The sequence below is a fragment of the Ranitomeya variabilis genome, chromosome 5, assembly GCF_051348905.1.
Source record: "Ranitomeya variabilis isolate aRanVar5 chromosome 5, aRanVar5.hap1, whole genome shotgun sequence".
Classification (NCBI taxonomy): Eukaryota; Metazoa; Chordata; class Amphibia; order Anura; family Dendrobatidae; genus Ranitomeya; species Ranitomeya variabilis.
The window spans coordinates 218,986,713-219,013,359 of record NC_135236.1 but is presented as its reverse complement, the minus strand read 5'-3'; the positions used below and the strand labels follow the sequence as shown (position 1 = coordinate 219,013,359).

General features: G+C 45.7%; 1 protein-coding gene across 2 annotated transcripts in view; it reads left to right on the top strand.

Moving 5' to 3' along the window:
• Positions 1-10,804: 10,804 nt before the first annotated feature.
• ZNF280D (zinc finger protein 280D) overlaps positions 10,805-26,647 on the top strand; it is a 114,237-nt gene continuing 98,394 nt past the window's right edge. Inside the window, exon 1 of one of the 2 annotated variants that reach the window (XM_077263803.1) lies at positions 10,805-11,004. The gene's annotated coding sequence lies outside the window, so the exon portion shown is untranslated. The remainder of the gene's footprint in view (positions 11,005-26,647) is intronic. The other variant, XM_077263804.1, reaches the window with a different exon arrangement.

Below are 26,647 nucleotides of genomic sequence, written 5' to 3'. Positions count from 1 at the left end.
ATGGTAACAAAGTGGCTTAAGGACAACAAAGTCAATGTTTGGGTCTTCCAAATGGACAATGAAGTACCTGAAGCATAGTGTCAAAATGGTAACAAAGTGGCTTAAGGACAACAAAGTCAATGTTTTGGAGTGGTCATCACAAAGCCCTGATCTCAATCCTATTGAAAATTTATAGGCAAAGCTGAAAAGGCAGGTGCGAGCAAGTTGACCTACAAATCTGGATCAGTTCAGTTTTGTCAGGAGGAATAGGCTCAAATTCCGACCAACTATTGTTAGAAGCTTGTGAAACGATATCCCAAACGTTTGACCCAAGTCACTCAGTTTAAGGGCAATAGTACCAAATACTAATGAAATGTATGTACGCTTTGAGTTTGCAGTAATAAAAATGCCTTAAAACATTACCTCTCACCCATTATTCTGACATTTGGCAAATATTAATAATTACGGTAATCCTACTTGACCTAAAACAGGAAAGGTTATCTGATTTCATATTAGATATTGAAAAAAACATGCATGTCTTTTTATATAGTGTATGTAAACTTCTAGTTTCAACTGTACCTGCATGTAACCTCCGATCCTCACAAGATCTCCTTCTCTACTCCCCTCTTATCTTCTCTTCCTTCAATTGCATACAAGATTTTTCCAGTGCATCTACTCAGGAACTCTCTACCCCAACATGTCAGACTCCCGCATATCGTGGAAACCTTCAAAATGAACCTGAAGACCTACCCCTTCTGACAAGCCTACGGCCTGCAGTAACCCTCTCGCATCCCTTGTAGATTGGGTCCTCTCTCCTCCTGTACCAGTTGGTGACTCATTTTGTTCAAGATTATTGCACTTGTTTTTTGCTATGTATACCCCTTTTCGCATGTAAAGCGACATGGAATAAATGGTGCTATACTAAGAAATAATAATACATTCATAAAAACATTTCTCCATGGTTGTTTAACCCCTTAACTACTGCCGATACGCCTTTTAACAGCGGCAGTTAAGGGTACTTAAACCACAGCGCCGCTTTTTAACGACGCTGAGGTTTAAGGGTATAGCGCCCTCCCAGAGTCGGAATTTCTCCAGGGTCTCGGCTACTGGGGGAGCTGAGACCCCAGAGAACATTATTTGGGTTGGTTTTTACCAACCCCATCGTTATTAACGGTATAACGGCGACCGCAAAAAGAAAAGTCTGATTTTCCACTTAATAGGGTCCCACCATCAACCCCCCCCCCGGTTCCTGTGGTGTCCCTGCTTGCCCCCATGAAGTCCCCTGGGCCGCCGGCATCTTCTTCCAGGAGAAAATGGCGGGCGCATGCACAGTGCCTGTCGACATCTGCTGGCCGGCACCTGGCAACAATAGGAAATTTTTTCGATTGGTTTATTTTGATCACTGTAATAGACCCTATCACACTGATCAAAATAAAATAAAAAAAAACCCCAGTAAATAAAACCCCCTTTTATCACCCCCTTATTTAGGAAAAAATAATGAAATAACAAAAATAAATTGATTTCCATTTTCCATTAGGGTTAGAGGTGGGCTAAAGTGAGTTGGGCTAAAGTTAGGGTTAGGACTGGGATTAGGGGTGTGTTAGGGTTATGGGTGTGTTGGGGTTAGGTTTGTGGTTAGGGTTGGGATTAGGGTTAGGGGTGTTTGGCGTTAGGGTTGGAGTTAGAATTGGGGGGTTTCCTACTGTTTAGGTACATCAGGGGGTCTCCAAACACAACATGGCGCCACCATTGATTCTAGCCAATTTTGCGTTCAAAACGGTGCTCCCTCCCTTCTGAGCCCTGCCATGCACCCAAACAGTGGGTTTTCCCCACATATGGGGTATCGATGTAGTCAGGAGAAATTGCACAACAAATTTTGTGGTTCATTTTCTCCTGATACCCTTGTGGAAATAAAAAAAAATTAGTTCCAAAGTAAATTTTTTGTGAATAAAGTAAAATGTTCATTTTTTCCTTCAACATTGCTTTCATTCTCGTGAAGCACCTGAAGGGTTAATAAACTTCTAGAAGATGGTTTTGCGCACCTTGACGGGTGCAGTTTTTAGAATGGTATCACTTTGGGTATTTTCTGTTATATTGACCCCCCAAACTCACTTCAAATGTGAGGTGGTCCCTAAAAAATGGTTTTGTAAATTTTGTTGGAAAAATGAGAAATTGCTGGTCAACTTTTAACCCTTAAAACTTCCTAACAAACAAAAATGTTGCTTCCAAAATTGTTCTGATGTAAAGTAGACATGTGAGAAATGTTACTTATTAACTAGTTTGTGTGATACCACCCTCTGATTTAAAAGCATAAAAATTCAAAGTTTGAAAATTGCAAAATTTTCACCATATTTCCATTTTTTTTCATAAACGCAAGTCATATCGAAGAAATGTTACCACTAACATGAAGTAAAATATGTCACAAAAAAACAGTCTCGGAATCAGTGGGATCCGTTGAAGAGTTCCAGAGTTATAACCACATAAAGTGACACTGGTCAGAATTGTAAGGGTGTGTGTCCACGGTCAGGAAACATTGCGTGTTTGAGGCTACGTAGCGCCGCAGGGTCAAACAGGCAGCGTCCAGATGTTACAGCATAGTGGAGGGGATTTCATGAAATCCCGTCTCCACGATGCGTTAAAACACGAACGCAGCAGACCCGCGTAAACGGACATGCGGCGCGTCTTTTCAGAACGCAGCATGTCTGTTTACAATGCGGCGACGCTCCGTCGCCGCACCGTAAATTTCCCATAGATAATCATTAGATGCGGTAAAATCGCATCTAATGATTAGTCACATGCGTAGTAACTGCGTAAAGGCAGATTACTATGCATGTCTCCTAATTTAAATAAGCTCTTACCTGTCCAGCCGCCAGAAGTCCTGCGTCAACTGCAGTTCTCGCGGTAAGCCAAGTTCTCGCGATAACTTGGCTTACTGCGAGAACTGCCGTGCACGTGACCGTGGGTTATCTCTGGTCACTAGTCTGTTTCTCACGATCAGCTGATTGTGAGAACACTGGAGAGTTATTTCCAGCGATCATCTACAAGCTCTGCTATGTCTGGATGTCAGGCATCCAGATGTAGCAGAGCTCGTCCTGGGACACTTGTTATTAAGGACTATGTCGGACTCCGGGAGTATACTGTTGGTTTATTTTTATTTTTTCCAGGAGACGAGGGTATCGCATGGATTGAGCGTACAATAAAAATATGGTCAAAACTGTGTGTTTTATTTCAGCTGTCTGCGTAGCCTTTCTGGGTATAAATTATAGGGGGACCCCACGCCATTTTTTTTTTGGGAGGGCCCCCTATTTATATAGCCAGTAAAGGCTAAATATACAGCGGTGGGCTGATATTCACAGCCTGGGAAGATTCATGGGTATTAACCCCTTCCCAGGCTACAAACATCAGTCCCCCAGTCGTTGGCTTTCCCGCTCTGGCGCAGAAAACTGCACGGGAGCCCACGCCATTTTTTTTTCACATTTTTAAAAATTAAACAGATATTGCTTTTAAGGCCAGGGTCACACTTGCGAGAAACTCACACGAGTCTCTCGCCTCAATACCCGACACTGCTGCCGGCACTCGGACCGGAGCGTTCAGCTACATAGAAATACATGCAGCCGCACGCTCTGGTCCCAAGTGCCGGCGGCAGTAGCGGGTATTGAGGCGAGAGACTTGTGCGAGTTTCTCGCATGTGTGATCCCGGCCTAACTCTTTATTAACATTTTATTATGTTTATTACTAAACATCGGGCTTGGTATTATCTATCTATCATCTATTATCTATCTATCATCTATCTACCTATACAAGTCACTAGTTCGACCGCACTTAGAATACTGTGCACAGTTCTGGTCTCCGGTGTATAAGAAAGAAATAGCTGAACTAGAGCGGGTGCAGAGAAGAGCGACCAAGGTTATTAGAGAACTGGGGGGTCTGCCATACCAAGATAGGTTATTACACTTGGGGCTGTTTAGTTTGGAAAAACAAAGGCTAAGGGGGGATCTTATTTTAATGTATAAATATATGAGGGGACAGTACAAAGACCTTTCTGATGATCTTTTTAATCATAGACCGGTGACAGGGACAAGGGGGCATCCTCTACGTCTGGAGGAAAGAAGGTTTAAGCATAATAACAGACGCGGATTCTTTACTGTAAGAGCAGTGAGACTATGGAACTCTCTGCCATATGATGTTGTAATGAGTGATTCATTACTTAAATTTAAGAGGGGACTGGATGCCTTTCTTGAAAAGTATAATGTTACAGGGTATATATACTAGATTCCTTGATAGGGCGTTGATCCAGGGAACTAGTCTGATTGCCGTATGTGGAGTCGGGAAGGAATTTTTTACCCCAATGTGGAGCTTACTCTTTGCCACATGGTTTTTTTTTGCCTTCCTCTGGATCAACATGTTAGGGCATGTTAGGTTAGGCTATGGGTTGAACTAGATGGACTTAAAGTCTTCCTTCAACCTTAATAATTATGTAACTATGTATCTACCTATTATCTACCAATATATCTATCTCTCTATAGATATATCTATAGATAGATAGATATATCGATAGATAATAGATAGATACAATAGATACAATAGATACGATAGATAGATAATAGATAGAGCTATAGATAGGTATGATGGATACGATAGATAGATCTATCTATAGTATCCATCTATATCTATATATCGCTCTATCTGTGATCCCTCATTTCTCAGGCCTGTGTTTAAGTAATTTAGAAAGAAAAAACGTAAGCAAGAACCAATCATAATTAGTAGTACAACATTTTATTGGCAAAAACACAAAAAGACAAACAAGGTTACTAAAATGTGGGAAACCAAAAAGCTGGCACCATACACCCATGACATGTTATATAGAGGTTGTACATAAAAGCTGATAAAGTAGAACACTTCACACTTTTGCATACAAGCAAAAAAAACAAAAAACAAAACAGGAAATCCTAAAGAGATGTGAAGGACTATAAAGATAAGTAATCAAATAGTACAAAGGTTACCTCTTATAGGTGATAATGCCTGCCCCAATGCACATTTCGGCTTTTGCCTTCTTCTGGGGGTGGCATCATACCAACAAGGAGCATGGTTACATAGTTTGCAGCAGACCAATCATAAAACAAGTCACAAAGAGAAATTTACTAACAGCGCTTCTGTATGGCCGAGAGTATGCAGGCAGATCCAGAACTTGGTATTTAAATCAGTGGGATGGATGATTTTAGTGTTTGGGGACTGGTATGTGTTTCCAGCCAATCATATGCCAGTGACATCAATAGGCTAATCTCCATATCTCTGTATCTCATGAATACATTTACCACCCCTTATTTAAAAAGAAGCAGATATTGTTGGACTCTCCATGCATGTGTTGTGACAGTGAAACATGCAGCTGTGGCGCAGGACAACTGATCAGCCGGCGCAATCTAGGAAGCCGGGCTCCCTCTGTAGCTTATTCGGTAAGCGCTATAGCTTGCCGAATAAGGAGGGAGCCGAATATATTCACTCATCTCTAAGATGACATTTAACCAAATTATTCATGTTGAACTCCATGCACAAGGTAATAGTGGCTGCAGAGCAGAATAAAACATTTTTTTTTCCGTTATTTGTTAAATTTCACATCTATGGTGATGAGATATTATCAAAGTATTCGGCACCTAATGAGTTAACTTTTGTTCAGTCCAAGTGGGTATTATCAGATAGCAACTACTACAGAGAGAAAGACACCAACCAGTGAAAACTATCTAATAACACCTACTTGACTTAACTAAGGGTACCGTCACACATTGAAATTTTCATCGCTGCGACGGCACGATTCGTGACGTCGCAGCGTCGTATAATCATCGCTCCAGCGTCGTAGACTGCGGTCACACGTTGCAATCACGGCGCTGGAGCGATGCCGAAGTCCCCGGGTAACCAGGGTAAACATCGGGTAACTAAGCGCAGGGCCGCGCTTAGTATCCCGATGTTTACCCTGGTTACCAGCGTAAACGTAAAAAAACAAACAGTACATACTCACCCATCGGTGTCCTTCAGGTCCCTTGCCGTCTGCTTCCTGCTCTGAGTGCAGCCGTACAGTGAGAGCAGATCGCAGCACCGCTGCGCTCTGCTCTCACTTTCCGGCCGGCACTCAGAGCAGGAAGCAGACGGCAAGGGACCTGAAGGACACCGACGGGTGAGTATGTACGGTTTGTTTTTTTACGTTTACGCTTGTAACCAGGGTAAACATCGGGTTACTAAGCGCGGCCCTGCGCTTAGTTACCCGATGTTTACCCTGGTTACAAGCGAAGACATCGCTGGATCGCTGTCACACACAACGATCCAGCGATGTCAGCGGGTGATCAAGCGACGAAAGAAAGTTCCAAACGATCTGCTACGACGTACGATTCTCAGCAGGGTGTCTGATCGCAGTAGCGTGTCAGACACAGCGAGATCGTAACGATATCGCTAGAACGTCACGAATCGTAACGTCGTAGCGATGGAAATTTCAATGTGTGACGGTACCCTAAAGTTAACTCATTAGGTGTAAAATACTTTCATTCCTAATATCTCCGCAACAGACAAAAACGTTTTATGCCACTCTGCAGCCCCTATTATATTGTGTGTCCAGCATATAACGAAACATTTGGTGAAAGACCCTTTTTAAGTCTGAGGGGGCGTTACCAGAGATTTTTCCCTGGGAGTGTGTAATTCTTCCACTGTATGAGTTTGACCAATCATAAGCAGGTAACAACTTAAAGGGGAAAAACATGTCCCCACATGCTCAAACTGGTGAAAGGTCCTTTAAAGGGAATCTGTCACTCCAAAAATCGTATATGAGCTAAGGCCACCGGCATAAGGGGCTTATCTGCAGCATTTTGTAATGCTGTAGATAAGCCCCTGATGTAACCTGAAAGATAAGAAATAAAGGTTAGATTATACTCACCCAGGGGCGGTCCCGCTGCGGTCCGGTCCGATTGGCGTCGCGCTCCGGTACAGCGCCTCCCATCTTCATACGATGACGTCCTCTTCTTGTCTTCTTGCCGCGGCTCCGGCGTACTTTGTCTGTCCTGTTGAGGGCAGAGCAAAGTACTGCAGTGCGTAGGCGCCGGGAAAGGTCAGAGAGGCCCAGCGCCTGCGCACTGCAGTACTTTGCTCTGCCCTCAACAGGGCAGACAAAGTACGCCTGCGCCGGAGACAAGACATGGCAGGAAGACAAGAAGACATCATTGTATGAATATGGGAGGCACTGGACCTGGACCGTGACGCCAATCGGACCCGAAACGAACCGGGACCACCCCTGGGTGAGTATAATATAACCTATTTTTGTTACCTTTCAGGTTACATTGGGGGCTTATCGTCAGCATTACAGAATGCTGTAGATAAGCCCCTGATGCCGGTGGCCTTAGCTCATATATGATTTTTGGGGTGACAGATTCGCTTTAACTCCTTCACGTTGTGGATAATTTTAATTTTCTTTTCCATCTTTCCGAGAGCCATAACTTTTATATTTCTTCTTTGAATACTTGTATGACTACTTGTTATTTGGTAGGGCAGGGCAGGCTTTAATTTTGAATTTCACTATTAATATTACTAAATAATTTAACAATAAATGGGAAAAAATTCTAAGTAGGGTGAACTGGTAAAAAAATGCAATTTTTACATTGTTTTAAGGATTTGTTTTTATTGTTTATTGTGCAGTAAAAACAACCCACCAAATTGATTCTCTGGGTCAGTACGATGGCAGCGATACCAAACTGGTGCAGATATTATTGTATTTTGGTGGTTACACTTTCAGAACTTTGCTAACAAAATGTGTTTGTTAATGACATTTTATGAGACAGATCTATTATTTTTCCATCCTGTAAGAGGGCTCTTTCTTTCATGTGGAGAGATGTAGTTTTTATTACTATCATTAAAAGTTAATATGTAATTTTCATCATTTTTTATTCCATCTTTCATTTGAGATGCAAGAAGATCGAAAAATGCTAATTTAGAGGTTTCTATTTTTTTTCTCCTTTACAGTATGGGTTAATTTTATCACATCACGATTTTACAGACACAATGTGTTATTTTATTTTTTTTCATTTAATTAGAAATTGGGAAAAGGGGGTGATTCAAACAAATATTTCCGAAACTTAATTTTTGATATTTGTAAAAACCTTTATATTTTATTAGCTCTTGCTTATTTTTTTAGTCCCTTCAGTAACTTGAACCTGTGATCGTTTGTACTATATACTACAATACTTTGGTTATGCAGTATATAATAAAAATGAGGATCTCTTATGATACACAGCAATGGATTGGGCTTCATCCGACTGCACCGATAGTAGACAGGGGTCTTATGCAAGCCTCCTGCTGATAAGATAACCCATAGTCACCCAGCAATTATTTCAATGCCGCTGTCATAAAATGAAGATGGAATCTAAATGTTTAAAACGATCTCTGCTGCTAGAGGAAGGCTTTATAATGCAGCCAGCTCCTGCAGTTTCTGAACCCACTATATACATCCACATCCAACCATTGAATCATGGATATTTAGGTGGCAAACACATGGATTCTGTAAAAGATTTTTAGATATAGGGGACACCCTAAGAATTTTTTCAAATGCTGTTGTTCTAGAGTCTAGAAAACTGATACGTTTCTTGGACCTGAAAAGTCTCCTATTTTGCATCTTCATGCTGGTGATGATGAGTGTGGAGGACATATTGTGGTATAATCGCTAATGAAATAAAAAACTAAAAAGATTGCATTATTTGAAACAAATATCCAATGCATGAGATGTGAAAAATAATAAAATAACATTTCTATTTGCCTGATAAATTTCTCACTGCTACCATGTTACCACTCTGGCAGGCTTTGTTAACTTGGTTGCAGTGGTCGAAGGTCACATTACTGATTGGCTACAGTGGTTATGGTTCACACAACTGATTGGCTGTACTGGTTGTGTGTCAAACCAATGATTTATGGTAATACATCAAAACGAAGTGCTGCCTAGACCAACGGCAAAGCTTCCAAGATCAAAATACCATCAAATAATAGAACAGAGAAGCACCAAGCCATAAAATAACACAGTTTTATTAAATCAAAATATTTAAAAAATATACATTAAAAAAAGTTAAATATGTTTTAGTACCACCATATAAAGGCAGAGTGATGCTGATGGGAGAAATATGGGAACATAGCATACATTAAAGAAAATGTTTCAATTAACCAAGTAACAGTCAGGGTCTATAAATGAACAGAGTAACGGGAGCCAAAAAACTAAGCTTCCCAACAGTGTTTAGAATCCCAAAGAAACTAACATCTAACATATACAACAGATCCCAAGATTCCTCCAAAATATACACAGAAAATAGCAATTTATAAAGAGCCTAAGTAGGCTTGTAAAATATGAAAAGTCTTTTAATGGTACAGTAACCAAGTATCCTAAATGTAGATGTAACATTGTAAGGAAACATGGGGGGACATTACCTTTAAGTGGCTGCATTGGTCATACCACTCATTGGCTGCACTGGTCATGGGTCACACTACTCATTGCCTGCACTGGTCATAGGTCACACCACTCATTGGCTGCAGTGGTCATGGGTCACACCACTCATTGGCTGCAGTGGTCATAGGTCAAACCACTCATTGGCAGCAATGGTCATGGGTCACACCACTCATTGGCTGCAGTAGTCATGGGTCACACCACTCATTGGCTGCAGTGGTCATGGGTCACACCAATCATTGGCTGCATTAGTCATGGGTCACACCACTCATTGGCTGCAGTGGTCATAGATCAAACCACCCATTGGCTGCACTGGTCATAGGTCACACCACTCATTGCCAGCAGAGATCATGGGTCACAGCACTCATTGGCTGCAGTGGTCATAGGTCAAATCACTCATTGGCAGCAATGGTCGTTGGTCACACCACTCATTGGCAGCAGTGATCATGGGTCACAATGCTAATTGAGGGCTGTGATTATGGATAACACCACTGATTAGATGAATTTGTGAAGAGTTATACCACTGATTAACTGCAGTGGTCAAAGCTAACGACGTAATATCTGCACTGGAAATATGTTACATCACCGATTGGCTGCAGTAGTCATGGTTCACATCACCGATTGAAAGCTATGGCCATGGGTAACACCACTCATTGGCTGCTATGGCCATGGGTAACACCACTCATTGGCTGGAACACGTTGGGTTACACCACTGATTGATTGCATTGGTGATGGGTCACACCAGTGATCGGTTGCAGTGGTCACATGTGCAGCCAAGTAAACAAAGACCAGTGGGGAGCACCATTGGTGGGGAATTGAACAGATAAACGTCCTTTCGTATCTTCTCACATGCCCCACATTTGCCAACATTTTGCCAAATGTGAAAACCCCATTAAAAGCCAGGAATCCGCACCTGAAGCCCAGAATTGTGCCAAGTCCTACTAATAATTATGATCTTTATTACGGTAGCGCCAGCACATGGGGCGGCAGCGTACAAGTCAGGGGGCCCCGGTGCAGACCCCAGATTGGTGACTTGTGTCGTTAGGAGCGAGGGTCCGGCTCACAAGAGCTTACACTCTATGAGGCGGGGGTGACACCACCAGTAACAGATTGCACAGCGGGCCAATGGTAATACTAGGAGGCTGCCAACAACCATGAAAATTCTAAACTTCTTCTAAAAACCATCAGCTAGAAATAAAAATAACTGTCAAGTTAAAAAAAAAAAAAAAACACAAAACAAAATAAAAATGGCTCCTGCTTGTGAGTGTGGCCACAGCCATTAGGCTCCTCTCCCAGCTGATGGCGGCTGGGACTCTCCTCATGGCGATGGTGTCCTCCCCTTTCCTTCGCACTGCGCCTCTTGCCTACAAATGGCGCTGTGCCGGGGCAGGACAGCACATGCTCCCCGGCCTGCGCGCCTCCAGCACACTAGCAGGCTTGTCCGACCTACCATTACCCAGCATTCACCGCAGCGAGTTCACGCGAACTCCCCGTTAGCAGCCCCGGCGCGGCGCGTTATCTGCCCGAGCCATTGTGCCCTGCTGGCCGCCATAGCTACCACGGTAAGCCTCCTTTCTTTCCGTCCCCGCCGCTCTGCCCGTCTCCGGGGCCGCCTGTGTCGGCCTGCGCTGGAGTCCCCGAGCTGAGGCATCGCAGGGGGAGGTGGGGTAAACACCAGAGCTGGTGTGCCGACCAGCAGCCATGTCGGACGCCATCTTTGGTGAGCCGTGCGTGTTGTTGCAGCTGCCCGTACAAACAGGCGGTGGGTGAGGAGCTGAGAGGAGATTATTAAGCGTCACACGGACGAATTTCCTGTCATTAAGTTGACGCGCGCCTTGTGCGGTGCCCGCCGCTGCCCGTGGTGGTGCCGCTGCCACACAAAGGAGGCGGATGGCGGCGGCGCCCCCTCCCCCCCGCGCTGGTGGGCGCACTACCTGCGCCTCTTGTCGATGCCTCCTAATAAGTCCGCTGTACATAATAATAGTGGTAATTTCCAGTGCAGCAGAGGTGGCACCGTGCCCCCCACTGAGGTGCCGGCCTGAGGAGGAGAGCAGGGCACAGACCATCTCTACCATGATGTTGGTGATGTAGCTACACGTGCATCTGTCATCCATGGGGCACGGCTCCTTGGCACACGGCTTTACCCCCTCATCCTGGCACTGACGTCTCGGGGGTTGCCACTTCTGGTGGGTGATGTCAGGTGATGGCGCTCTGCGCTTGGTTCTTCGATGGCAAAAATATTGTGGTCAGACAGTAACATCACAACACTGATGGACCGCACTAGGGCTCGTTCAGACACCACTGACTTCTCTTATCAAGCAGTGCATGAAAAAATAAAAAGACTAATAATATATATATTTTTTTAAATTTTCATTGGTAAGTTGGGTCCATGACTCAGGATAAAAATCCGGCATGTCGCAAAGGTTGTATGAACCGTATAATAAATGTGTGCACCACTCACACCTGAATTAGGCCTCGGACATTCCAGATGAGACTGTTAATAATAAATAATCTTTATTTTTATATAGCGCTAACATATTCCGCAGTGCTTTACAGGTTGCACACATTATCAGCGCTGTCCCCGATGGAGCTCACAATCTAAATTCCCTATCAGTATGTCTTTGGAATGTGGGAGGAAACCGGAGAAGCCAGAGGAAACCCACACAAACACGGGGAGAACATACAAACTCCTTGCAGATGTTGTCCTTGGTGGGATTAGAACCCAGGACTCCAGCGCTGCAGTGCTAACCACTGAGCCACCGTGCTGCCTTACAGTAGCAGCGTTTTGGATGAAATTGTACAAAATGTCATCACGATGCTGCACAACTTGTCAATTTGGGGTGTAGACTTTGCATTGCAAAGGGATAATCTCTGCCAAATCCAAAGCATTTGGTGCTGATTTTACTGCTGTTGACATTCTGCAGCATGAATGTTCAATGTAGACTTGGGGTATGTGTCCACGGTCTGGAATCCCAGCGCTTTGGATGCAGCGGATACCCGCTCCGCCCAAAGCACCGCCTCTTTTTGTATGCTCGGTGATTCCGCCTGTGTTCATTGGACACATCCAGAATCACCGCATTCTATACATAGACTGTTACTTATCTTGCGGAGACTGAGCGTCTCCGCTAGATAAATAGACATGCTGCGGTCTAGAAAGATGCGTCACATGTCCGGTTACGCAGGTCTGCCACCTGAGTGTACACATAGTGGAGACAGGATTTCATAAAATCCCATCCACTATGCTGTAACATTGGACGCTGCAGATTGGACGCTGTGTCTGTACACAGCGTCCAATCCGCAGCAAAAACTGAAGGAATATTCCCAAATATAATATACCCTTAAAGGGAAACTGTCACCCTTTTGAGCTTTTTTGAGTTATTAAAGGGAACCTGTCCCCAGGTTTGGCCAATATGAGATACGGCCACCAGCTTTCAGCTTGATATACAGCATTCTATAGTGCAGTATATCTGCCCCAAACACGACCTGCAAGACAAGAAAAAGACCTTTTATTATACTTGCCCGTGGAGCTGTCCAGTCCGAGGGGTGTCGCTGTCTTAGTTCGGTGCCTCTCTTCCTGCGATGCCGCCTTCCTTCTTGCTTCGTACGGATTACGCATCAGTACATCCACACAGTCTCCCCAGCATCGCATTCCTGGTTGGTCTCTGCCCTGGTGAGGGCAGAACAAAGTACTATAGTGCGCTGGAGCTCTTTTGACCTTCCCCAGCTCCTGCGCACTACAGTACTTTACTCTGCACTAGTCAGGGCAGAGACGTACGCCTGCCGGAGAGACTGTTGATGACGTAGGTATGCGTAATCCAAACAAAGGAAGAAGGACAACATCAAAAGAAGGGAGGCGCCGAACTAAGAACAGCGACACCCCTCGGTAAGGTCCGCCTCTCAGATGACTATAATAAGAGCACTTTTTCTTGCCTTGCAGGTCGAGTTGGGGCATATATGCAGCATTATAGAATGCTGTATATCAGCCCTGAAAGGCGGTGTCCGTATCTCATATCTGTCAAACCTGGTGACAGGTTTGCTTTAACATTATTTAATTTTACAGCACCATTGATTCCATAGTGCTTTAATGAGAGGGGTTACATACAAAATACAGATATCACAGTAAACAAACTAACAATGACAGACTGGTACAGAGGGAAGAGGACCCTGCCCTTACGGGCTTACATTCTACAGGATGGTGGGGAAGGAGACAGTAAGTTGGGGCATACAGGCTGCATACAGTTGAAATTAGTCATACCTGTATGCCTGGATGATGGCATGTTGAATAAAAATCATCTTTTATAGCTTCGATCTTCCAGGATATGGGGTGTACGCTGCCCAGAAGATCAGACTGCCTCCAGTCTTCATTATACAAGATTTCTCCTTCCCTCCACGTTAGTGTCTCTTTGACGTCGTGTGTGTGGCCACAAATCTCACGCCTGCACATTCTGCCTGCCGTCGCTCCTCTGTACTCTTCCACTCTTTTGTGGAAACTCTTCAATTTTGATGCGCAGGTGCCGGAGAGTCGCTGTCACTTCCGGTTCCAATGATCTCCGGCACACAGTAAAGGTGAATTCCCCACAGTGCAGAGGACTGACGGCAGGCAGAATGCGCAGGCGTGTGATTTGTGGTCGCGCACATGTCGTCAAAGGGAAACTGAAGAGAAGGGGAGGAGAAATCTTGTATAATGAAGACTGGAGGCAGTCTCATCTTTCAGACGGTACGCTCCATAGCCTGGAAGATCAAAGCTATAAAAGATGATTTTTTTTTTTTTTTAATTTTATTTTTTTTTATTGAACAAGCCTAAGACTAATTTCACCTCTACACAACCTGTATGCCCATATTAATGACTGAAAAACTAAAACGGGTGACAGATTCCCTTTAAATGAAATCTGTCAGCAGGTTTTTCCTTGAAATCTGAGTCTCTTCACAGAGATGTCACTTACTGCACTGCTTGGTGCAGGTTTGACAGAATCCCTGTTTTCTCTGCTGTAGATGTAGCAGTGGTGAGAATGCAGAGCTGTGATAACCCCGACCACTCCACTGATTGGCAGCTTCCTCTGTACATTGTCAGCAAGATGTCCATCAGTGGTGGAGGCGGGGTTAAACAGAAACTACAGCAAGTTTCTGAGCAAGTGACATCCTTGGAATCGGGCTCTCTGCCTCATGCTGATCTCAGATTAAAGCGCAAAAACCTGCTGACATTCTCTTTAAGCCCCCACAGGCATTAGGCTAATTTCGTCCAAACCCACTGATATCGATGGGTTCTGCCCACAGCCTAATGTCTATGGAAGCTGTAACATTAAAGAGGTTTAACCGTGAACAAAGTCCTTTTTAATTAATAAATCTTGAAATAAAAATAAGTTCCACAATTACATGTATTTATAAAAAAAAAAAAAAAAAAAAAAAAAGGTTCCTGTTCTAAGAATCTTATCAATGTGCCCTTGCTGTGTACTGTGTAATGGCTATGTGCACACGTTGCGGATTAGGCTTAGGAATTTCTGGTGCGGATTCTGCCTCTCCTGGCAGAAAACGCAGCTGCGGTTTTTTGTGCGGTTCCGCGGCGCTTTTTTGCTGCGGTTTTCTTGCGGATTTACTGCGGTTTTTACCCCTGCAGTTTTCTATAATGGAATGGGTACAAAAACGCTGCAGATTCACAAAAAAGAAGTGACATGCTACTTCTTTTAAACCACAGCGTTTCCGCAGCGGATTTTCCGCAGTGTGTGCACAGCTTTTTTTTTTTTTTTCTCATTGATTTACATTGTACTGTAAATCAATTGCGGATCTGCAGCATTTCTGCACTGCAAAAAGCGCTGCGGATCCGCAGAGAGTGCACATACCCTAAAGAACCTTGTTCTGAACATGTCATGCTCCTGGGTTCAGACCCTTGTGCCTGTGCTTTGTGGTTGCCTTCTCTCTCTGTCTGACGAGCCACAGCAGACACACCTTTTTCTCAGTGTTAGGGTATGTCTACGTTCAGGATGGCCGGTGCTTTGGACGGAGTGGAAAACTCGCTCTGCCCAAAGTGCCGCCCCCTTCTGTAGACGCAGTGATTCCGGATGTGTTCATTGCACACATCCGGAATCTCCGCACCCCACACATAGGGCCCTGTGTTTTACCTTGCGGCGACGCTGCTTCGCCGCAAGGTAAACGGACATGCTGCGTTCTAAAAAGACGCGCAGCATGTCCGGAAACGCAGGGCCGCCGGGTGCGTGTTCGCACGCATAGTGGAGACGGGATTTCATAAAATCCCCTCCACTATGCTGTAACATCTGGACGCTGCGGATTGAACGCTGCGGCTCGACGCAGTGTTCAATCCGCAGCTATTCCGGATGTAATGCAGCCCGTGGACACATACCCTTAGGGTTTGTGCACACATTGCGGATTTGCCTGCGGATCCGCAGCGGGCAGCGGTTTTCCATCAGGTTTACAGTACCATGTAAACCTATGGAAAACCAAATCCGCTGTGCTCATGCTGCGGAAAATACCGCACGGAAACGCTGCGTTGTATTTTCCGCAGCATGTCAATTTTGTACGGATTCCGCAGCGTTTTACGCCTGCTCCTAAATAGGAATCCGCAGGTAAAAAGCAGTGCGTTTTACCTGCGGATTTTTCAAAAACGGTGCGGAAAAATCCACACACGAATCCGCAACGTGTGCACATAGCTTCAAGGTTCTCCACAACTTCAAAGAAAGGCAGGGCTGCACAGCCACTGTGTATGTCAGCTTAATTACCTTGTAGAGAAGATAGGAGAGCCTGTTCCTCTCAACGGCGGTGCTCGCATGAAGATAAGCAAAAGTCCATACTATATGAAAGAAGAATTGCGGCAGGACTCACCGAAGATGTGTGGTCCAAATCCTTTATTTAAGAAAACTTACAGTGAAGGTAACATGCTGACGGCACGGGGGAGCAGGAGAAACAAGGAGGTGAGCAGGAAAAAGACGACGGCCGTTTCACGCCTGATGTGGCGCTTCAACAGGAGACCTGTTGAAGCGCCACATCAGGCGTGAAACGGCCGTCGTCTTTTTCCTGCTCACTTCCTTGTTTCTCCTGCTCCCCCGTGCCGTCAGCATGTTACCTTCACTGTAAGTTTTCTTAAATAAAGGATTTGGACCACGCATCTTCGGTGAGTGCTGCCGCAATTCTTCTTTCATATAGTATAGCTTCAAGGTTCTGATGTTCTGACTGCAGTCTGTTCAGCATAGCACAGGTGTTCTTTAGGGTGCAGCTTTATATTCTTTCCCCCTGCTGGCACTTCCTGCTGGTGATGGTCTCTTTTGGATGTTCAGCCATTCTGCTATAGTTTAAAGCCAGTCAGTGAAATTGCATCTAGGGTTTCTCTTTGCTGTTTGTTCTTTACTCTGCACTTATTTCCTGTTTCTTTTTAGGAAGTAGGCTGCATATTATCTAACAGTACATACTGTACTTTGTTTTGTTTATCGTGGATTATTTTACTCATGCATCTTTCCTTTTTTAGCACACTTTTCCTTTTGTAGGTAATTCGCACTCTGCTCTGCTCTCTTGTTCTTTAGGAGGAACGTGATGCTCTCGACGGCCTTTCAGGCAGCATAGGTCCGAGTTGCCAACTTCTAGTTTGTGGTTAGGGCTATCTCAGTTCATGCAAGAAACAATAGACTGATAAAGATATGGATCTTTAAGGCCCCGTCTCACACAGCGACGCTGCAGCGATATAGACAACGATGCTGATCGCTGCAGCGTCGCTGTGTGGTCGCTGTGTGGTCGCTGGGGAGCTGTCACACAGACAGCTCTCTCCAGCGACCAACGATCAGGGGAACGACTTCGGCATCGTTGAAACTGTCTTCAACGATGCCGAAGTCCCCCTGCAGCACCCGGGTAACCAGGGTAAACATCGGGTTACTAAGCGCAGGGCCGCGCTTAGTAACCCGATGTTTACCCTGGTTACCAGCGTAAATGTAAAAAAAACAAACAGTACATACTCACCATCTGTTGCCCGTCAGGTCCCTTGCCGTCTGCTTCCTGCTCTGACTGAGCCGCCGTACAGTGAGAGCAGAGCGCAGCGGTGACGTCACTGCTGTGCTCTCACTTTACGGCGGCTCAGTCAGAGCAGGAAGCAGACGCCAAGGGACCTGACGGGCAACAGATGGTGAGTATGTACTGTTTGTTTTTTTTACATTTACGCTGGTAACCAGGGTAAACATCGGGTTACTAAGCGCGGCCCTGCGCTTAGTAACCCGATGTTTACCCTGGTTACCAGTGAAGACATCGCTGGATCGGTGTCACACACACCGATTCAGCGATGTCAGCGGGACCTCAACGACCAAAAAAAGGTCCAGGCCATTCTGACACGACCAGCGATCTCGCAGCAGGGGCCTGATCGCTGGTACGTGTCACACATAGCGAGATCGCTACTGAGGTCGCTGTTGCGTCACAAAACTTGTGACGCAGCAGCGATCTCGCTAGCGATCTCGCTATGTGAGACGGGGCCTTTAGTCTGTTGATGAACCTTCAGGGTCAGTTGCAGTTTTTAGCATTACCTATTATCACTAGTGAGTTGCTACTCTAGCATAAAGGCCCCGTCACTCACAGCGACGCTGCAGCGATACAGACAACGATGCTGATCGCTGCAGCGTCGCTGTTTTGTCGCTGTGTGGTCGCTGGGGAGCTGTCACACAGACCGCTCTCCAGCGACCAACGATGCCGAGGTCCCCGGGTAACCAGGGTAAACATCGGGTTACTAAGTGCAGGGCCGCGCTTAGTAACCCGATGTTTACCCTGGTTACCAGCGTAAAAGTTAAAAAAAACAAACAGTACATACTTACCTTCCGCTGTCTGTCCCCCGGCGTTTTGCTTCTCTGCACTGTGTAACCACAGCGGCCGGAAAGCAGAGCGGTGACGTCACCGCTGTGCTCTGTTTTCCGGCTGGCCGGCGCTCACAGTGCAGAGAAGCACAGCGCCGGGGGACAGACACCGGAATGTGAGTATGTACTATTTGTTTTTTTTAACTTTTACGCTGGTAACCAGGGTAAACATCGGGTTACTAAGCGCGGCCCTGCGCTTAGTAACCCGATGGTTACCAGCGAAGACATCGCTGAATCCGTGTGTCACACACACCGATTCAGCGATGTCAGCGGGACCTCAACGACCAAAAAAAGGTCCAGGCCATTCCGACACGACCAGCGATCTCGCAGCAGGGGCCTGGTCGCTGGTACGTGTCACACATAGCGAGATCGCTACTGAGGTCGCTGTTGCGTCACAAAACTTGTGACTCAGCAGCGATCTCGCTATGTGAGACGGGGCCTTAACAACCACATCTCCTGTGCATGGGAGAAAGCAAAAGAGAGCATAAAGATACAACCACATGGGATCTCAGATGATTCTTTTTGTGAGGCAAAACACTTCCTTGCCTGTGTTTTAAGTGATGTTCTACCTGAAAGAATCATTTGCGATCTTTTATCCTGTCTGATTATATATAAACACTCATGTCCTGTCTGATATATATGCACACTCACACACAATCAGGAGTGCACTTACCATATTTTTCGGACTATAAGATGCAGCGGACCACAAGATGCAACCTGAATTTTCAGAAGGAAAATAGGGGGAAAAAAAGTGTCAAATGGGGGTCCTTCTTACACTCCGAATTCAGCTTACCAGGGAAGGGATCGGCACAGGTGGAGGAGTGGTCACAGGAGTTGTTTGGTGGTCCAGGCTGGTGCAGTGGCCTCCGGGAAATCCCATCCCAAGCTGGTGAGGTGGCGGCGGCTCTGTGCTGGGGCAGGGGGGCTGAGGTCCGATGCAGTGACTGCAGCTCTCTGTGCTCTGTGGAGGCCTCCGTCAGCATTTTATCAAAGCCTGGATGCCCCCGCACATCCGTTGCTGCCATGTTGTGGTGGCCTCTGGGAACATGGCTGCCGCCCCTGGCCCGGCGGCCTTCTTCCCGGAGGCCATGTTCCCAGGAGCCATCGCAGCATGGCAGCAGCGGATGTGCGGTAGCCTCCGGGCTTTGACGAAATGCCTGCGGAGGCCCCCACGGAGCACAGAGCCGTTGCCACAGCCCGCCACCACCACACCACAGAGCCCGTCCGCACTGCCACAGCCGCAGGATTTGTAAATAAATTGCGACCATAAGACGTACCCCCATTCTCCCCCAACATTTTTTGGGGAAAAAGTGCATCTTATGGTCCTAAAAATACGGTAACGCTTCCCCCAGCACAGGGGAGCATTGTGCCTCTGTAGAGAGAACAGGAGACCATGCTTTTAAAAAGTACCCCTTGTGTTAATTTCTATTTTATAAATCAGTAGTACACATGAAAATAAGTATGGTAACTTTGTGATATACAGTATCTTATCAGAGAAATTTGTTTGTTCATCCTCCAGGACTCCTCACTAATTTTTACATTTCTCAAATCACAGGTAAAATTTGTAGACAGTGAAGACAGAATGTTACATTAGTGGGATGGCAGTTGGTGCTCATAAGATTTTAGAGAGGAGGGAGTTGAAGATCTGCCTTTAGCATCTTCCTCCTTCTCCCTCCTTCTATATAGCATCTTATCAGGCGCAGCAGTCAGCTGTCATCTCCTACCTCAGTAATGTAAGAATCTGTCTTCACTGAATACAGATTTTACTCGTGAATTGAGCATTTTGAAAATGATCAGTCCAGAAAGAAGTATATTTCTCTGATAAGCTGGATTATAAAATTGCTTTTTTTATGTGTATTATTGATTTCTGTAATAAAGATTAAAATGATGGTTATTGTCTAATAATTTCCAGTTTTTATTAAAGCTTGTTACTTGGGGACTGTGTACTGCTGCACTTTATCAACATGTCTGAACATGCAGTGTTCTTTTCTGTTGAGCTTCTAAACACCCCTATGAAGCTGCATGTGATCGCTGAAGTCTTCTGTTGGCTCCTAATCCAAGGCAGCCTGAGTAATGTGCATCTGATGCTGCAGAGGAAAAGCTACCTCCCATAGCTGCAACAAAAGCATGTAGTAGTGACCAGCAACATGACAAAGTTGTAGGTCCAAAAAGGAGTGCCCACCAAGCAGTCTTGGAATTGTGAGGCTGGGATGTGGTTACTTCTGAAATAAGATGAGACTAACCCTTTAACAAAAAAATGTAAGTGTTATTCTTGTTTATGTAAATAACTTGCTCTTGTTTTGATATAACCCCACCACCAGATTTAGATTTCTTATTTATGACTTGTATTTGCCATTTATCAAAGTTATAATTTTGAAGCCTCCATCCTTGTTTTATATTTATTATAGCATGTATCTGTCTAATGGAACTTCACTTGTTGGTAAACCACTGCTGAAACAAATATGTACAGATTGAGCTAAGTAAGCCCATTTTTTGCAGGGTACGGTAATATTTTTAGAACATACCCCTTTTTCTTGCTAGGAAAGCAATGGTGTCTTACCAGTCAAGGCATGATCTTTTGTCCATTGATTGTAACTAACATCAGTAGCGCTGTCTGATATGAAGCCTTTACATCAGGTGCTGATAGCCCTGTGCCAGCTTGTGTTAATAATAATAATAATAATATTTATATAGCACAATTAATTCCATGGTGCTGTACATGAGACAGAGTTACATCAAAATATAAATATAAGTTACAGTAAACAAACTAACAATGACAGACTGATGCAGAGGAGAGAGGACCCTGCCCTTGTGGGCTTACATTCTACAGGATTATGGGGAAGGAGACAGTAGGTCGGGGGTTGCAGTAGCTCCGGTGGTGTTGAGGTGGCCGTGTGGTCATTACAGGCTGTAAGCTTCTTTGAAGAGATGGATTTTCAGGTTCCGTTTGAAGGATCCAAATGTGGTGGATAACCGGATGTGTTGGGGCACAGAATTCCAGAGGATGGGGGATATTCAGGAGAACTCTTGGAGGCGATTGGGTGAGGAGCGAATAAGCGTGGAGGCGAGAAGGAGGTCTTGGGAGGACCGGAGATTACGTGAGGGAAGATATTGAGAGATTAGTATGGAAAAATATGGAGGAGAAAGGTTATGGATGGCTTTGTAGGTCAGTGTTAGTAGTTTGAACTGGATATGCTGGGAAATTGGGAGCCAGTGAAGGGATTTTCAAAGGGGGAAGCAGGAGTGTAGCGAGCAGAGAGATTAATTAGTCGGGCAGCAGAGTTAATGACAGACTGGAAGGGTGCGAGAGTGTTAGATGGTTGTCCACAAAGGAGGATGTTGCAATAGTCGAGGCAAGAGATGATTAGGGCATGCACAAGCATTTTGGTAGAGTGAGTGTTGAGGAAAAGATGGATTTTGGAAATATTTTTGGAGGCCATAGGAGGTGGCGAGAGCTTGGATGTGCGGTTTAAAGGACAGGGCAGTCCAGCGGATTACCTGGATGGGGGAAAGTGTGAATTAATTTATTGTGCTAGATAGATCAGGTACAGGGAAGATGTGCGAGATGGAGGAAAGATAATTAGTTCGGGTTTTGTCCACATTGAGTTTGAGGAAGCGAGAGGAGAAGGATATGGCTGATAGACACACTGCGATTCTGGACAGCAGAGAGGTGACATCTGGGCCAGAGAGGTAGATCTGAGTGTCATCGGCATATAGATGGTACCGGAAGCCATATGACTTTGAGTTGTCCCAGGCCAAAGGCATAGGTTGAAAAGAGAAGAGAGGTCCTAGGACATATCCTTGAGGGACACCAACAGAGAGGGGGCGAGATGAAGAGGTAGTATTGGAGTAGGAAACGCTAAATGTGCGGTTGGTAAGGTATAAGGAGATCCAGGATAGGGCGAGGTCTTTGAAACCAAAGGAAGAGAGAATCTGTAGTAGGAGGCAGTGGTCAACTGTGTCGAAGGCAGAGGACAGGTCTAGAAGGAGTAGTATAGAGAATTGTCTGTTAGGCCGTGGTCACACTGCCTTATGGCAGTCCGTTATCGCTGCCATTAACCCCTATTATCGGGCGCATCGCCAACGCATGCCATAATCGGCATGCGCTAGCGATGTGCCGTCATTCAGTGACGGAGCCTCGGACGTGGGCTGCAGCGTCTGAGGCTCCGTCACCGCTAGCACAGATGAATCATCTGCGCTAGCAGTATAGCATAACGCGATGGCGTGTATGCTATAGCGTTAACACAGCCCGTCAACGCTATGCGTTGAACAGGCTGGTTTAACGCAGCATGAACCTGGCCTTAGCTTTGGCTGTAAGTTGTTCGTAAGTTTGGTCAGGACAGTCTCAGTGGAATGGTGGGGACGGAAGCCAGATTGTAGGCTGTCGAAGAGAAAGTTAGATGCAAGGTGAGGGGAAAGTTCAGCGTGGACATGCTGCTTAAGTAGTTTGGGAGCAAAGATATGGGGCGGTAGCTGGACATAGCGCTCAGTCAAGGGAAGGCTTTTTGAGGATAGGTGTGATTGTGGCATGTTTGAAAGCAGAGAGGAAGGTACCAGAAGTTAGTGATAGATTGAAGAGATGGGTTAGGGAATGGATTATTGTGTTGGGGAGGAGATGGGATGGGGTCAAGCGCACAAGTGGTGAGAAGATGAGCAAGCTGTCCTTCAGTGATTTTGGGGAGGGAAGATATGGGGTTAGGGCATTGGTCAGGCATACAAAGGGGTTGTGGTGGTCGGACAACAAAGACTTGCCTTGTTTGGTCTATCTTATTTCTGAAGTGTGTGGTAAAGTCCTCAGCAGAGATTAAGGAAGTCGGAGGGGGCAGTGGTGGGCGGAGGAGGGAGTTAAAGGCGTTGAACAACTGTTTGGGGTTGTGGGATAAAGAAGATAGGAGAGATGTTAAATACTCCTGTTTAGCAGAGGTGAGAGCTGATTTGAATGCGAGTGTTGCTTGTTTGAATGCTGTGAAATCATCTTTCAAATGCGTTTTCTTCCAACACCGTTCTGCAATTCTGGATACTTGCCGAAGCTTTTTAGTGATATTGTGCCAGGGTTGTCTATTGATTCGTCGCAATCTGCTATGCATGACAGGGGCGACCAAGTCGATAGCTGAAGTGAGAGTGGCATTGTAGAAACTAGTGTCTGTGTCGTGGAGTGAAGCTATGGAGGACAGTGACTGAATAGTCAGAGTGTACGAGGGTCTAGATGTGCGAGGTTTCTGCGGGGGGTGTGCATGTTGGACATGGGTGACAGGTCTGGAGGACAGTGATGAGAACGTGAACAGATGGTGTTCGGGGAGAGGGGAGGTGGTGTAGTTATGCTACGTTCACATTTGCGGCCAGCGCCGCAGCGTCGGGCGCCGCAGCGGCGCCGCATGCGTCATGCGCCCCTATATTTAACATGGGGGCGCATGGACATGCGGCGCACTTGCGTTTTGCGCCGCATGCGTCGCTGCGGCGCCCGCGTCGGGGCGCAGAGGACGCAGCAAGTTGCATTTTTGCTGCGTCCAAATTCAATGAAAAAAACGACGCATGCGGCGCAAAACGCAGCGTTGTGCATGCGTTTTGCTGCGTTTTTGTTTGCGTTGTGCGCTGCGGCGCCGACGCTGCGGCGCACAACGCAAATGTGAACGTAGCCTTAGATAGGGAGCACAAACGGGTGAAGACCAGGTCTAATGTATATCTGTCTGTGTGGGTGGCTGAGGAGGACCACTGCGTAAGTAAGGGACAGGAGTTTGGAGGCTGCTGCCTGGTGGGTGTCAATGGGGATGTTGAAGTCACCCATGATGATGGTTGGAATATCAGCAGTGAGAAAGTGAAGGAGCCAGGTGGAGAATTGGTCAATAAAGGCCGTGGTCGGGCCCGGAGGTCGGTATATGACGGCCATTTGGAGGTTGAGGGGAGGATAAGGGAGGGTAGAGGTGGAATTGGGTTAAAGGTACAGGTGGAAGAAAGGAGAAGGCCCACTCCTCCACCATGTCTGTAGCCAGGACGAGGAGTGTGGGTGTAGTGGAGGCTGCCGTAATGTAGCGCAGCAGGGGAGGCTGTGTCAGCCATGTTTCGGTGATGCCCAGGAAGGAAAGATTACAAGAGGTAAAGAAATCGTGAATCACGCGGAGTTTATTGCAGACGGAGCGTGCATTCCAGAGTGCTCCAGTGAGAGGGAGCAGGGGGGTGGGCGCCAGGGGCACGGGTTTGAGGTGGGCAAGATTTCGGGTGTTTATGTTGGGTTGGGAACGATAGAAGGGGGTAATAATGGGAGGTATGAGATGTGGGGGTCCAGGATTGGGAGATATGTCGCCAGCAGTGAGGAGAAGCAGAGAGACAGAGCAGGTGGGAGGAGAGTGGGTGGCTTGTTTTGTGTTTTATTAGGAGAGATCTTAAGTTAAGGAGCAGGTCAGCGGAGGAGGTCAGGTGGGGAGGCAAGGAGAGATTACTTGGTTAGAGGGTGCTGGGGTTTGGGGATAGCGAAGGAGAGTGAGGAGTAATGGAGCCAAAACTGTTAGAGCGTATGTCAGCATGATGAGTAAGTGTGGTGGAAAAGGAAAGAAATTTATTACATTTATTAACAGTGGTTAGTCTTACCTTCTGTTCACTTCTGGCATATTTCTGCTGTCATCTTTGCTGTTATCCTTTAAGAGCCATTCTTCTAGAGACAGACCACGGGCCAGACAGACATGTGTCTCTGAATTTATAACAGGCTAAGTGCACATGAAATGGGCCAGGTGTGATCAGGAGGGAGGGGCAGCAGGGAGACTGATCAGACACAGGAGGGGATTAATTGGGCCTCTATCACGCTTCCGTTTTTTACAATCTGTCAAAATGTTGGAAAGACGGATCCTGTGCAGATTGTAAAAAAATGGATGCACTGGATCTGTTTTTTTTTGACTGATCCATAGCGTTTTCCAAGCGATCTGTAGCATCGCTTGGAAAACTGATTGACAGGTTGGTCACACTTGTCAAACAGTGTTTGACAAGTGTGACCAACTTTTTACTATTGATGCTGCCTATGCAGCATCAATAGTAAAAAGATATAATGTTAAAAATAATTAAAAAAAAAAAAAATCTTGATATTCTCACCTTCCGGCATCCCTCGCAGTCTTCCTGATGCAATGCTGCCGGCAGCTCCTGTTCCCAGTAATGCCTTGCGAAATGACCGATACGTCATCACAGGTCATTCTCGCAATGCATTACTGGGAACGGGAGCATCGGGAACCCTGCGGGGGACGCTGGAAGGTGAGAATATCAAGACTTTTTTTTTATTATTTTTAACATTATATCTTTTTACTATTGATGCTGCATAGGCAGCATCAATAGTAAAAAAGAGAGAGCGAGAGAGAATTTCCCTGACTGGAAATTCTTCCACTCATACTCCGTTTCAAAAGACGGAACCCGTCACTGGATTCCTGCTTTTGACACACAGCGACGGATCCTGCATCCATAGGCTTCCATTATAGCCAATGACAGACGGTGCAGGATCCGTCGCTGCGCGATTTTCCGTCGTGCACAAAAAACGTTCCTCTGTGCTTTGTCTCCGCCCGATGGATAGCGATTTTTACGACGGATCCAGTGCACGACGGTTGAAACGTGTGGCAATCCGTCGCTATTACAAGTCTATGAGAAAAAAAACCGGATCCAGCAAAAACATTTGCTGTGTGTGTATATATATATATATATATATATATATATATATATATATATATATATATATATATATATATATATATATATTTCCCCCCACAAAACGACGCATTGTGACGGAAAAAGAAAGTCGGAAGTGTGAAAGAGGCCTTAGAAGTCAGAAGCAAAAATACAAACAGGAAATAGATCCAAATGGACAGATAAAGCCAACTGTGTGTTAGCATCAAAGAATTATGGTGGTAAAACATGCAGGAAGGAAAAGGGGGGGAAAAAAAATTAGCAGCCAGAGCACCTACCAGGAATAGCAGACAGATACAGGGCAAGAGGGATCAGGAAAGATGGGTGATGTGTTAGAGGTAGTGAAGGCATTTTTTTGTGAATCATCTTTTGCTTGGACTTTGTAGATGCTGAAAATGAAATATACTACTACATAGCACATTCAAATTAATGAGCAAAAGTTATACATAGTGGCTTGGAATTTCTTGGGGCTCTTCTGGCTAATGAAAGAAGGTCCTGAGTAGAGATGAGCGAATTTGCACAGGTTCCCTCTTATTCGGCAATCTATAGCTTCAGAGGGAACACTGCTTCCTGGATCGCGCTGGCCAATCAACTGATCGTGGCAGCAGCTGCATGTGTCGCGGCTGTATGACAGTCACGACATATGCATGGAGAGCCCAACAAACTGTCACACAGCTGCGACACGTGGAGCTGCGGCGCCGATCAGCTG